Source organism: Triticum urartu, chromosome 2A (genome assembly GCF_056163025.1).
Source record: "Triticum urartu cultivar PI428250 chromosome 2A, HENAU_Tu73, whole genome shotgun sequence".
NCBI lineage: Eukaryota > Viridiplantae > Streptophyta > Magnoliopsida > Poales > Poaceae > Triticum > Triticum urartu.
Window position 1 is genome coordinate 377,143,612 of NC_141874.1, and position 13,153 is coordinate 377,156,764.

Sequence of the window (13,153 nt, forward strand, 5' to 3'; positions counted from 1 at the left end):
ATCATAAGCTCAGTAAGGTGCGATAGATAGAGTGCATATGTCTTACACCATATGAAAGATAAGTCTCACAAGCTCAAATAAACTCAAACCAAACCAAAGCAAACAAGGTTCAACAGACCAAACACAAGCGAAGCAAACACGACACGACACAGCAAATCCCTACACTCTCTCCCCCTTTGGCATCGAGACGCCAAAAAGGCAGAGAGGACACCTACAACACAAGTGGTGGCTCAAGCGGAGTAGTCGCTCGCACGCTCTTCGTCAGACTCGGCAGCGGGGATGTGCTCCTCCTCAGAATTAGTCCACTTGTAGCCTTGTTTTGCCATCCATTCGGCCTCTGGAGTGATGTGCTCCTCGGAGCCGCCAGAAACATCCTCTCCAAAAACCCTCATGATCTTTTTGTCGTGGCGGCGACTCTCCTTGGAGGCAACGTGAGTCCGGTACTGCCCCTTGGTCTTCATGCAGAACAAGGCCTTCATCTTGGCCTTCAGCTTCTTCGCCCATGAGGGCTCAGTGGAGGGAGGTGTATATCCAGCAGAGCTATCCTCAGCTACATTCTCCTCCTCAATCTCCTCCTCATCAGCAGACCTCTTAGCGGCCTCAGCCTCGGCATGAGTAGTACTGTTAGCCCACTGGGCTTGATGCGTAGTTTGATGGAGTCATGACGGATCTAGTTAGGGGCCAAAAACTCCTCAGTGGGATAGAGCTTGTCCCAAGTCTTCGATATCAGGAGGAACAAATATGGACCATAGATGGGTACCTTGCGGGTGAACACCGCGAACCAAAGCTCGCACCACATGATATGTGAGACATCAAGTGGTTGAGTCTGAGAAACGCGTGCCTCCTCACAAATGAGCAAAATGTCCACAAGAAAGGCATGCACCTTGTCCTTGTCCCCAATGCGAGGAAAGAGGGAGTGGCGGAAGATCCGGTGCATGATGTCAAGGAACGAGTTGAGCACCCACGTCGACTTGCCACTGGCCAGTTTCTTCTCAACATAGAATGGCAGAAGCTTGTCCTTGCTAGCTGACTCGGCGTTGGCATGAGGGCGAACACCAACAGGCGTGTGGAGCCCCTCATCAGGCACTCTGAGAAAATCCATGAACTCCTTCCAAGTAGCAGTCAACTGACGTCCATTGGTCAACCAGTTCATCCTCCGATCCTCCCCAGAATGGAAGTGGACCGAAGCAAAGAACTGGGCCACCATCTCGGGGTCATAGTCCAGGTGGAAAGAGATCACATCCTCAATGGCAAACTGCTCCATGAGATCCAAGGCCTCACCAAAGTAGTGACGATGCTTATCATCCCTCATGTGATGCATGTCGATCCAGTGCACATCCACATACAGATTCTGCTTGGCCTTGATCACATCCAAGTAAATGAGATTCTGCTGCTTGGTCCAGAATAGTTCATTCCCTTTGAAGTTTGCACGAGGATTCGCATAAGGGTTGATCTTCCTTCGAGAAACAAACTCGGCAAGAGGTATCTCATCCATTTCCTTTGATGGTTCCTTGAACTTGCTGGCAATGGTCTTGACATTGCGCTTGGGGGCATTGGAGCCCTCTGGAACATCCTCTTGGTTGCGCAGATGTTTGGAACCCGTGTCACGGCTTGGATTGGAACGACGAGGAGGGACACCGGAGCCACCACCTAAGACACACACAAAACACAAACACACACAAGAAGCGAGACGGGTCGAAACAAAGACCACAGCAAAACACAAGAAACCAGTAGAAAGTGCATATGGTAATTGCCATGAACAAGATTTGACAGTAGCGGTAGTACTGCCTGTTCACGCGGTACTAAAATTTTAGTGCCGCTCCTAGTCGCGGTAGTACCGCGCGGTGGCATGGTAGTACCGGGGCTCGGAGCGGCAGTAGAACTTTAGTACCGCGGCCCGCGCGGTAGTACCGCACCTGAGGAGAGGTAGTACCGCATGAGCGGTAGTACCGCACCTGATATGCGGTAGTACCGCACGGCATCAGATCCGAACGAGTGAATCTGAGAACAACCGCGACAACGAGGCGGTACTATGGTTGATCAAATCTACCACGGGACAACATATCAAGTACACTTTCTACGCATCACTAGTCTCCTACATCCTACTCTTGCAAAGATTTGGCCTAAAATCTCAAGAACAACATGAATCTCCCCAAAAACCTAGAAGAGAAAGCACGAACAAAAGAGAGAGGTATTTGGGGAGAGACCTTGATCCATGGCAAGATGAAGTGGTGGGGAACGATCCCACTGGTCGGAATCCGAGGAGAGCGGCCGGGGACGGAGATCCGGCGAGGGTCTCCGGCGCCGTTCTTGAGCAAGAGAGAGAGAGGCGGCGGGGAGAGAAACAGACGAATGGGTATGGGGAGTTGGAAGTCCCCCTGCCCGGGTCTTAACCCCCCACGCGCCCTCGGCAGCGCGGTAGTACCGCACCTCATTGCGGTAGTACCGCTCGGGAGGAAGGTGCTGCACCGAAGCGATAGTACCGCTCCCCCAGGCGGAAGTAAAAAATTACTGCCGCACTGGGTGCAGAAGTATCGTGCGCTCCACAAGCGGTAGTACCGTGGCAGGCCGCGGTAGTACTGTGAGCTCAAGAAGATGCAAGTTTCAAACGAAAGAGAAAGGGTCTTCGCAAGGAAACTACAAGCAAACGAGACACCGCAAGAACACACTCAGCACGAAGAAAGAAAGGCAAGAGACAACAAGGACCAACCACGAGACACAACCTCTCCAAGGAGAGGGCGGTGGCCGGAGCCACCTATGTTTGAGTTAATTGGTATGGCACCACGAAGAATTATCCTTGGGCCCATGACCAAAACTTGCCTTTGAAGCACAAGTACCATCAAAAATGGCTAATGTGAAAGAGTTGATCAATTTATGCATAATGGGGGGAGGGAGAGTTCATTGAGAGAACAACACTCCCCCTATGTCCATGCCTACATCTAAACTAGACAACAAGTTGAGTGTGGTGGGGTGTGCAAGGGTTCAAGTGACATTGCTCGTATCAATGATATTTAGCTCATGCCTTAACTCGCGAAATCTTGCTTCATCCAAGGGCTTCGTGAAAATATCTGCAAGGTTGTCATGGGTGTTGACATAGTTGAGCTCGATCTCCCCTCGCCTAATATGATCCCGGATGAAGTGATACCGAATCTCAATATGCTTCGTCTTGAAGTGTTGCATCGGGTTGAGAGAAATCTTGATGGCACTTTCATTGTCACACCAAAGAGGCACTTTGTCACAAATGACACCGTAATCCTTTAAAGTTTGCCTCATCCATAAGAGTTGTGCACAACAACTACCGGCCGCCACATACTCCGCTTCAGTGGACGAGAGAGGCACACAACTTTGCTTCTTGGAAGACCAACTCACCAAAGAGCAACCAAGAAATTGGCACCCTCCAGAAGTGGACTTCCTATCCACTTTATCTCCCGCCAAATCCGAGTCTGAATAACCTACAAGCTTGAAGTTTGCTCCTCTTGGGTACCATAAGCCAAAGTTTGGGTTATGAGCCAAATATCGAAAGATTCGCTTGACCGCCACGAAGTAACTTTCCTTAGGTGCGGCTTGAAATCGTGCACAAATTCCCACACTCAACATGATATCCGGTCTAGATGCACAAAGGTAAAGCAAGGAGCCAATCATGGAGCGATATACCTTTTGATCCACCGCTTTACCATTGGGATCTATGTCAAGTTGGCATTTGACGGGCATAGGAGTGGACGCCGGCTTGACATCACTTAGCTTGAATCTCTTGAGCATGTCTTGAGTGTATTTGGCTTGGTTGATGAAGGTTCCTTCTGTTCGTTGCTTGACTTCGAACCCGAGAAAGAACTTCAACTCTCCCATCATGGACATATTGAACTTGGAGGTCATGAGCGCGGCAAATTCCTCATTGAAAGCTTTGTTAGGGGAACCAAAGATAATATCATCAACATATAGTTGGCACACAAACAACTCCCCTTTGACCTTCTTAGTAAAAAGAGTGGGGTCGATCTTCCCAATTTCAAAACCAAGATCTTGCAACAACTCGGTAAGGTGGTCATACCACGCACATGGGGCTTGCTTAAGGCCATAGAATGCCTTATCGAGTTGATACACTTGATCGGGAAAGTAGGGATCCTCGAACCCGGGGGGTTGCTTGACATATACCAACTCATTAATAGGACCATTAAGAAAAGCAATCTTCACATCCATTTGTTGTAACTTAAAGTTATGATGAGAAGCATATGCAATCAACATGCGAATGGATTCAAGGCGAGCAATGGGAGCAAAGGTTTCACCTAGTCGATACCCTCGACTTAGGAGTAGCCTTGTGCTACCAAATGAGCCTTGTTGCGAATGATAATCCCATGAGCATCTTGCTTGTTCTTGAATATCCACTTGGTTCCAATGACATTACGGTTCCCCATTGGCCTTGGCACCAATCTCCACACCTTGTTGTGCTCGAAGTTGTTGAGTTCTTCATGCATGGCATTGAGCCAATCCGGATCTTCGAGCGCCTCATAGACCTTTTGGGGTTCAACACAAGAGACAAACACGTGATGTTCACAATAGTTTGCTAATTGTCTACGAGTGCTTACCCCCTTTCTTAAGCTTCCAAGCACATTTGTCATGAGATGATCTTTAGTGGAGAGCTTGGAAGCAATCTTGGCGGCACGACGCTCCAATTCCTCCTCGGGGGTGAGTCAAGGAGCGGTCACTTGATCATATTGAGCACCGTCTTGAGCTTGTTCTTAATCTCGAGGAAGCTCTTGATCTTGAACTTGCTCGGAGGAGAGAACTTGACCTTGGGCGTCACTTGATGTTACAACACCATCTTGAGATTGACCTTGCCCTTGGTCTTGTTCTTGAGGTTGAGGGCCTTCACTTTGTTCTTCGGAAGCGTGTGGGCCTTGGGTTGGTGATGGCTCCACTTGAGTGGAGCATTGTCCTTCTCCTTCGGCCACAAGGGGTTCCTCAATGGGTAAGATAAAACCAACACTCATTCTTCTTATGGCTTGGGGAGGAATTTCATCACCTACATCACAAGTGCCACTTTGCTCCACTTGGGAGCCGTTATTCTCATCAAACTCCACGTTACATGTCTCCTCAATAAGTCCCGTGGACTTATTGAGGACACGGTAAGCATGGGAGTTTGTAGCATAACCAACAATTATGCCCTCATGAGCTCTAGCCTCAAATTTAGACAAACGAACACCTTTCTTGAGAATGAAACACTTACACCCGAACACCTGGAAGTACTTGAGGTTGGGCTTGTTCCCGGTGAATATCTCATATGGAGTCTTGTTCAAGCCTTTGCGGAGGTAGAGCCGATTTGATGCATGACATGTGGTGTTGATGGCTTTGTCCCAAAAGTTGTATGGAGACTGGAACTCTGCCATCATGGTCCTTGCCGCATCCATCAACGTCCGGTTCTTCCTCTCTGCTACACCATTTTGTTGAGGGGTGTAAGGTGCAGAATATTGATGCTTGATCCCCTCATCACTAAGAAACTCATCCAAGGTGTAGTTCTTGAACTCGGTGTCGTTGTCACTTCTTATTGTCAAGATCTTTGCATTGTGTTGACGTTGAGCTTCATTTGCAAAGTCAATGACGGTTTGTTGGGTCTCACTCTTCCTCTTGAAGAAATATACCCAAGTGTATCTTGAATAATCATCCACAATAACCAAGCAATACTTCCTACCCCCAAGACTATCAAAAGATGGAGGCCCAAAGAGATCCATGTGAAGGAGCTCCAAAGGCCTCTTCGGGTAAATGATAGTCGTGGGAGGGTGAGCCTTTTCATGTAGCTTTCCTTCGATACAAGCACTGCAAGCACGATCTTTGGAAAAACTAACATCTGTTAGTCCATGGACATGGTCCCCCTTGAGAAGACTTTGCAAAGATCTCATATTGACATGGGCTACACGGCGATGCCAAAGCCATCCCACGTCAACTTTAGCCATTAGGCATGTCGCGGTCTTAGTGAGTCGCTCCAAAAAGTTAATCACATAGAGACCGTTTTCGACATGCCCAACAAAGGCTACTTTAAGAGTCTTGCTCCACAAGAGGGCCACGGTATCAGCATCAAAGAAGGTGGTAAAACCCATGAGTGCTAGTAGACGAACGGAAAGTAAATTGTATGCAAGGGACTCAACAAGCATGCCCTTCTTGATCGTAAGATCGTGAGAAATGACAACCTTGCCGAGTCCCAATACCTTAGAGGACGAGGCATCACCCACTCGATGTTGGTGGTCATGGATGGAATTTTTTGCACGTCCACCACCAAGTCCTTGCTTCCGGTCATATGATTAGTAGCTCCAGTATCGAGCAACCATGATCCCCCACCGGAAGCAAACACCTACAAGAGATCAATGCTTGGTTTTAGGTACCCATTTTGTAATGGGTACTTTGGTGTTAGTAAAAATGGTCTTAGGAACCCAAATAGACCATTCAATGTACTCATAAGGAGAACCAACAAATTTGGCATAAACATGCCCATCACTAGCACGACACAACACATAAGAAGGGTTAAAGTCGACGGCTTTGTTGGGAAGGGAAGCATTGACCTTCTTGGCATCACTACCCCTCACGGTGTTCTTCTTCTCCTTAGTAGCACCCTCTCCCTCCTTCATAAAGGTTTGCTTGAGAGGAGGAGGTCGTTTGGCCTTGTCATTCTTCTTCTTGTTCTTGGACTTGGGCACGTACCCAATCCCTTCTTTGGCCACAACTTCCTTTTGGTTGCTCAAAAGGTCATTGAGGTTCTTCTCGCCTTGTATGCAAGACACAAGACCTTTCTCAAGTTGATCCTTCAACTTAGCGTTCTTCTCAACAAGATGCACATGCTCACAACATGGGTTAGTAGCATTTGCATTATCAATTAACATCATATGAGGAAAAGTGTCTTTCTCCTTGGTTAGCTTTACTTGAAGTTGATCATGAGACTCTTTGAGGCTAGCATGATCACCCTTCAAGACCTTGTGAGCATTGTCAAGTAATTCAAACTCCTCTTTGAGTCTAGCAAGATCAACCCCAAGCTTGGCCTTCTCAGAGTTTAGCACACGAGAAACAACAAGAGCATGATCAAAATCTTTCTTTAACTTAGCGTGATCAACGTTGTGTGACTCCTCAAGAGCCAAACGAAGACTACACTCTTCCTCAAGAGCATTGGAAAGATCCGAAATCTCATCGGCATAGTCACGACTATGCCCCTCCATCTTGGAGATAGTATCTTCGTGAGCCTCGATCATGCCATTGGCTTCACCAAGTTGTTCCAAGAGAGCAATGAAATGCTTCTTGGATTTACCCTTGAGTTTAACCATAAAGGACTCAAACTCATTCTCCTCCACATTAGATCCCTCATATTCATCAATGCAATCCGTCAAGGAAGGATTATTAATGATGGTAGTTTTGATGTTGGGGGTTACCTTGTTGGTGGCTTTAGCCATGAGGCACTTGGCGGTGATGTTCTCATTGGGTGATTCAAAGAGTGACACCCGTGGAGTTGTCGTAATGGCAACGGAGGCCATGGCAACAGACTCACCATCTTCATCATCATCATCCTCATTGCACTCTTCCTGTACCACCAACGCCTTGGGAGGAGTCTTCTTGGTGAAGTTGCTCTTGTTGGGGAAAGACTTGACTTTGTCCTTTCGGATGAGCTTGCCACCATTGTCTTCCCTCTTCTCATAAGGGCATTCCGCAACGAAATGACTCACATTGCCACAATTATAGCAAGTCATCATACATTGCTTGACCTTCGGGCCACTTGAGTTGTTCTTGTTGAAGTTGGGCCTTGAGTTCTTCTTGCTCCAAAATTGCCTTGAAGCAAGAGCCATGTGTTCATGATAGGCATACATTGTATCTTCGGGGTTGCTCTCCTCTTCTTCCTCTTAGTCCTCTTCTTCCCCCCTAACCTTGGCTATTAATGCAAGGTTGGGCTTCTTTGCTCTTTGAGAACGTAGCACCGCATTGTCGGCGGTTTTGTCCAAGATGCTCATAGCCACAAACTCATCCAACACTTCACTTGAGGACAAGGTGTGGAAGTCCGGTCTTTGATGAATGACGGAGGACATAGCCTTGTGGTAAGGCATCATTGCCTTGAGGAATTTGCGCTTGATCCAATTGTCATCCGTATCCTTGCTCCCATGATCTCGGAGTGAGACCGCGAGTTTGGTTACTCTCTGATAAAGCTCACGAGGTTCTTCATCTTCTTTCATTGCAAACTCATCGGCTTCATCTTGCACCACTACATAGTTGGAGCATTGAATTCTTGCGCTTCCCCTGTAGAGGGAAACAACTTGGTGCCATGCATCTTTGTCCATGGCGAAGGGCCGAAGGTGAGGAAGATCTTCGGGTGGAATTGCATCTTGGATGATGAAGAGAGCATTCTCATTGAATTGATTATCCGCGGCTTCTCTAGGAGTGAAGTTGCTTCGGTCATGCAGATAGAAACCTTCTTCAATGATTCTCCAAAGATTAGTATTCACATGATTTAAATCATGCTTGAAACGATAGACCCAAGAATCAAAGTCCTCATTTTTCACAATCTTAGGGGGAGGACCGGCATGATTCAAATGAGTGGAAGGAATCGGTCCACCATAAACAAGTGGAGGTTCCACATGGGCAAAGATGCCGGTGCCATTTTTATCACTAGAAGAAGGAGCCTTTTCACTCGTAGCTTCCCCCTTGTCAGAGTTAGCATCTGTCACCTTGTTAGTGGGATCACTCACTTTCAACGGTGCGGTGGAAAGTTTAAGCCCTTCTATGAATTTATTAAACATGCTTTCAACCTCGGTCGTCATGGAGGTTTTCAATGTTTCCAAAGCCACATTGAATTCCTCATGAGAGACCCCGGTTCCCCCATCACCCGTAGACGAGATCGTATTCACACCGGAGTGCTCCTCCACACCGTCTACGGTGTCAACCATACTCTTCGAACGGCAAAGTCCTTAGTAAAGAGACGAGGCTCTGATACCAATTGAAAGGATCGATATAGTTGACTAGAGGGGGGTGAATAGGCAACTAACAATTTTTAACTTTTCTTTACCAAATTAAAGTTTGCATCAAAGTAGGTTGTCTAGACATGCAACTATGTGAGCAACCTATATGATGCAACAACAATAAGCACACAAGCAAGCAAGGGAAATAACACAAATAAGCTTGCACAAGTAAAGGTATGAGATAACCAAAAGTGGAGCCGGTGAAGACGAGGATGTGTTACCGAAGTTCCTTCCTTTTGAGGGGAAGTACGTCTCCGTTGGAGCGGTGTGGCAGCACAATGCTCCCTAAGAAGCCACTAGGGCCACCGTATTCTCCTCACGCCCTCACACAATGCGAGATGCCGTGATTCCACTATTTGTGCCCTTGGAGGCAGCGACTGGACCTTTACAAACAAGGTTGGGGCAATCTCCACAACTTAATCGGAGGCTCCCAACAACACCACGAAGCTTCACCACAATGGAATATGGCTCCGCGGTGACCTCAACCGTCTAGGGTACTCAAACACCCAAGAGTAACAAGATCCGCAAGGGATTAGTGGGGGGAATCGAATTTCTCTTGGTGGAAGTGTAGATCGAGGACTTCTCAACCAATCCCTAGAAAATCAACAAGTTTGATTGGCTAGGGAGAGAGATCGGGCGAAAATGGAGCTTGGAGCAGCAACAATGGAGCTTAGGGTTAGAAGAGGTGGTCAACTCGGAGAAGAAGATACCCCTTATATAGTGGAGAGACAAATCCAACCGTTATCCACTTAACCAGCCCGCGACATGCGGTACTACCGCGCCAGCCAAGCGGTACTACCGCAAGGGCTCACGGTACTACCGCAGCGAACCGCGGTACTACCGTGGTCACGGCAGGAGCTAGCCCAGGCCTATAGCAATGAAGCTGGAGCGGTACAACCGCACCCCCGGGTTGGACCAGCCTGGGAAGGCCATGGACAAATAAAGAAATGTCCGTGGCCAGTTCCGCTGATTTTCAAATAGTGCAAAAATCTGACACGGTACTACCGCTGAAGGCAAGCGGTACTACCGCGCAGGGAGCGGATGTAAAAAATTACATCCGTCCCTACTTCCGCTAATGGTGCTGTGCCGGACGAAGACTCACGGTACTTCGGCTCCCAAGGAGCGGTACTACCGCAGGGGCCTGCGGTACTACCGCTCCGAAGAGAAGTACTATCGCAAGCCTCAGAACAGCAACATTAGGAATTCTTCTTTTTGCACAAACACGAAGAAATGGAGGATGCTCCAAAGTGCTAAGGGGAAGGCGGTGCAAAGAGGAGTAAACGTGTACGTGACGATTCCACCCAAACCTTTCCAAAGCGGACCCCCTCTTAATAGTACGGCTTTCCTATGACTCAAATCCACCAAAAAAGGAACGTAGAAAAACGTCGTCTTCAATAATCTTCGACGGGCTCCTAACCGTATTGTGCCTAGTAATGAAATATCTGAAATACTCGAGACACACGGTTAGTCCACAAATGCATTGTCCTCAATCACCAAAACACCTTAGGGATAAATATGCCCTTACAGCTGGCATATGATTGGGTCACCAGCCCCCACAACTCCGCTCCATGGAGGAAGTTGCTCAGATACGACAGGGACTAGGTCAGTACTCTTTTTCTTTCTCTGCCCCATGGAGGAAGTTGCTGGTTTGCACAATTTTTGAGCAGATTTTGTTGTTGCACAGTAGTAGTAATTCTGTTTGCAACTCAATATCATCACTTTTGTTGACACATTAGGAGCGCTGGACATACAATTGTTCAACAACTAAATTTTTAATCAGTTGCCAACAAAGGCACAAATAGCAACCTTTTTTACACAGTGCATGAACTAATTTAAGGAGCATAAATTAGTTAAGAGAAATCATAGATGCTGAATGTGTCCACTTGGTCCCAACATTGCTCAAAAAACATCATTATTTTCCTTTTTTGTCCCAAAGTTACAAACGATGAAAGAGAATCACAGAAGCCTGAGTGGATACACACCAGCAGTGTGCTCTGTGGATTGGCACTGGCTGCATTTGTTTTTCTTCTTTGGGTGTAGCTCCAGCACTGATTTGTATTGTCGATTCTTTGCCCTACCCTTTCTAGTAGACCTTGGAGGATCCCTGGGCACAAAATCATCAGAAGCTTGTGCAGGGGATGCAGCCTCCAACGGGGTAGTAGGACCATCACGGTCACCTGTGTAATAATCATATAAAAAGTTTAGTATTTTTTTGTTGTGCAACCAGCACTGATGTTCTCTGCAACCGCACAGCCCATGCTGTGCAACTAACTGGTTGATGTGTGCAAGTTAAGTTGAAAAAAGACACCTGTAGTAGCACGGCCCGTCATGGTACTTGGATTGTAATCACCTATGGGCAGAACAGGAAAAGCAAGCTAGTTTTTTATCTTGATGCTCAAACTAACATAGCGCACGCAATTAGGTAGCATGTTCTATGCAACTGGGCACTATGATGTGTGCAACTGAAGTCACACACCTAGTTTTGTTGGGAGTTGGGGAAGGTATTTACCTAGGTGATGAGCCCCCTGAGTACTGCCTGTAGGTCCATTGGGAGGAGAACGCGGGACACTACTTGTTGGGCCAGGCGGGGGAGGAGGTCTTTGAGGGTTGCCATCACCTATAGTCAGAATAGGACAAACAAGTTAGTTCTGTTATCTTTGATGCTCAAACTAACACAACGTGCGCAACTAGGTAGCCTGTTCTGTGCAACTAGGCACCATTATGTGTGCAACTGAAGTTACACACCTAGTTAGATTGGGAGTTGGGGCAGATAATTACCTGGACGACGAGCCCCCTGAGTGCTGCCTGTAGGTCCATTGGGAGGACCACGCGGGGCACTGCTTGTTGGGCCAGGCGGGGGAGGAGGTGGCGGAGCATGCCGTGTACGGCCAGGAGGTGGAGGAGGTCCTCGAGGGTTGCCATCACCTATAGCCAGAACAGGAAAAATCAGTTAGTTGTGTTATCTTGATGCTCGAACTAACACAGCGTGCACAACTAGGCAGCATGTTCTGTGCAACTGGGCACCATCATGTGTACAACTGGGCACCATCATGTGTGCAACTAAAGTTACACGCCTAGTTAGATCGGGAGTTGGGGCAGGTAATTACCTGGATGATGAGCCGCCTGAGTGCTGCCTGGAGGTGGAGGAGGTCCTCGAGGGTTTCCATCATCTGATGGCCCCGTAGCAGAAGTTGTTTTTTCTTCTTTTTCTTGGACTTGTTCAGGTGGCCAATCTCGGTACGTGCTCCGCGCATATGCTTGTATACAATTTCCTGTGCTGCATCAGAGCCACTCGCAAACTTGGCCGGTTTCCAAAAATTGAATATCATGTTTCTCTCCCTTATATGCTTCTTTGATTGAGGGGCACTTCATCCGGTTGCTCATACCCAGTCCCTGGCGCACTAGGGACAGCAGTAGGTGTCCACCATCTTAGCATGTACCTTTCCGGTATGACATCAACTCCAAGATCGGTGAACACCTTGAGGATGTGGCAATAGAGCATGCCGTCCTTGTCCATTTTGCAGCATTCACACAAATAGGAACCCTCCTCCACCCTTGCCTGCACCAAGTAGTTTCGAGAACCATATTTGGCAACAAATTCCTGATTTGGTCTGAGCTCAAAAAGGTCAGCACCAACTAGGAACGCATTATAACGTCCAATCAGCTCAAACTCTTCTCTAAACTTGCGGTAAATGTCCCTAGTGTAGGTTTCGTAAGCTTGCCTCTCTATTGGGAAGTTGGACCATAGCTCAATCTCAAGGTGTTCAGTTCTGTAATCATTGCAGCCTTCCTTGGCAAGGACGTGGTTCTGAATTTTTTCATATTGCTTCACGAAGTTCAGCATTGAGTTGTGTGGGTTCACATATCTTTTTAGGACAGCGTTGAACCCCTCACTACGCTGTGTACACTGTAGGAAGGGGAAGAACATGTGTTTCAAGTAGCACGGCACCCAAGTTGACTTGTATTCGTACAACTTCTCAAAGTGTGTGTGTGTGTGTGTCATAGCCTCGTACTTCATCATTAACCCAGCCCAATTCTGCTCAAACTTGTCTATAGTGAAGCTGAAGTCAACACAGTAGTTGAAATAATCAGAGAGCCATGGATTCTGGCACAACACCCAACCAACTTTTTCTTGAGCCTTTTTCATGATGTGCCATTGACAACAGCGATGC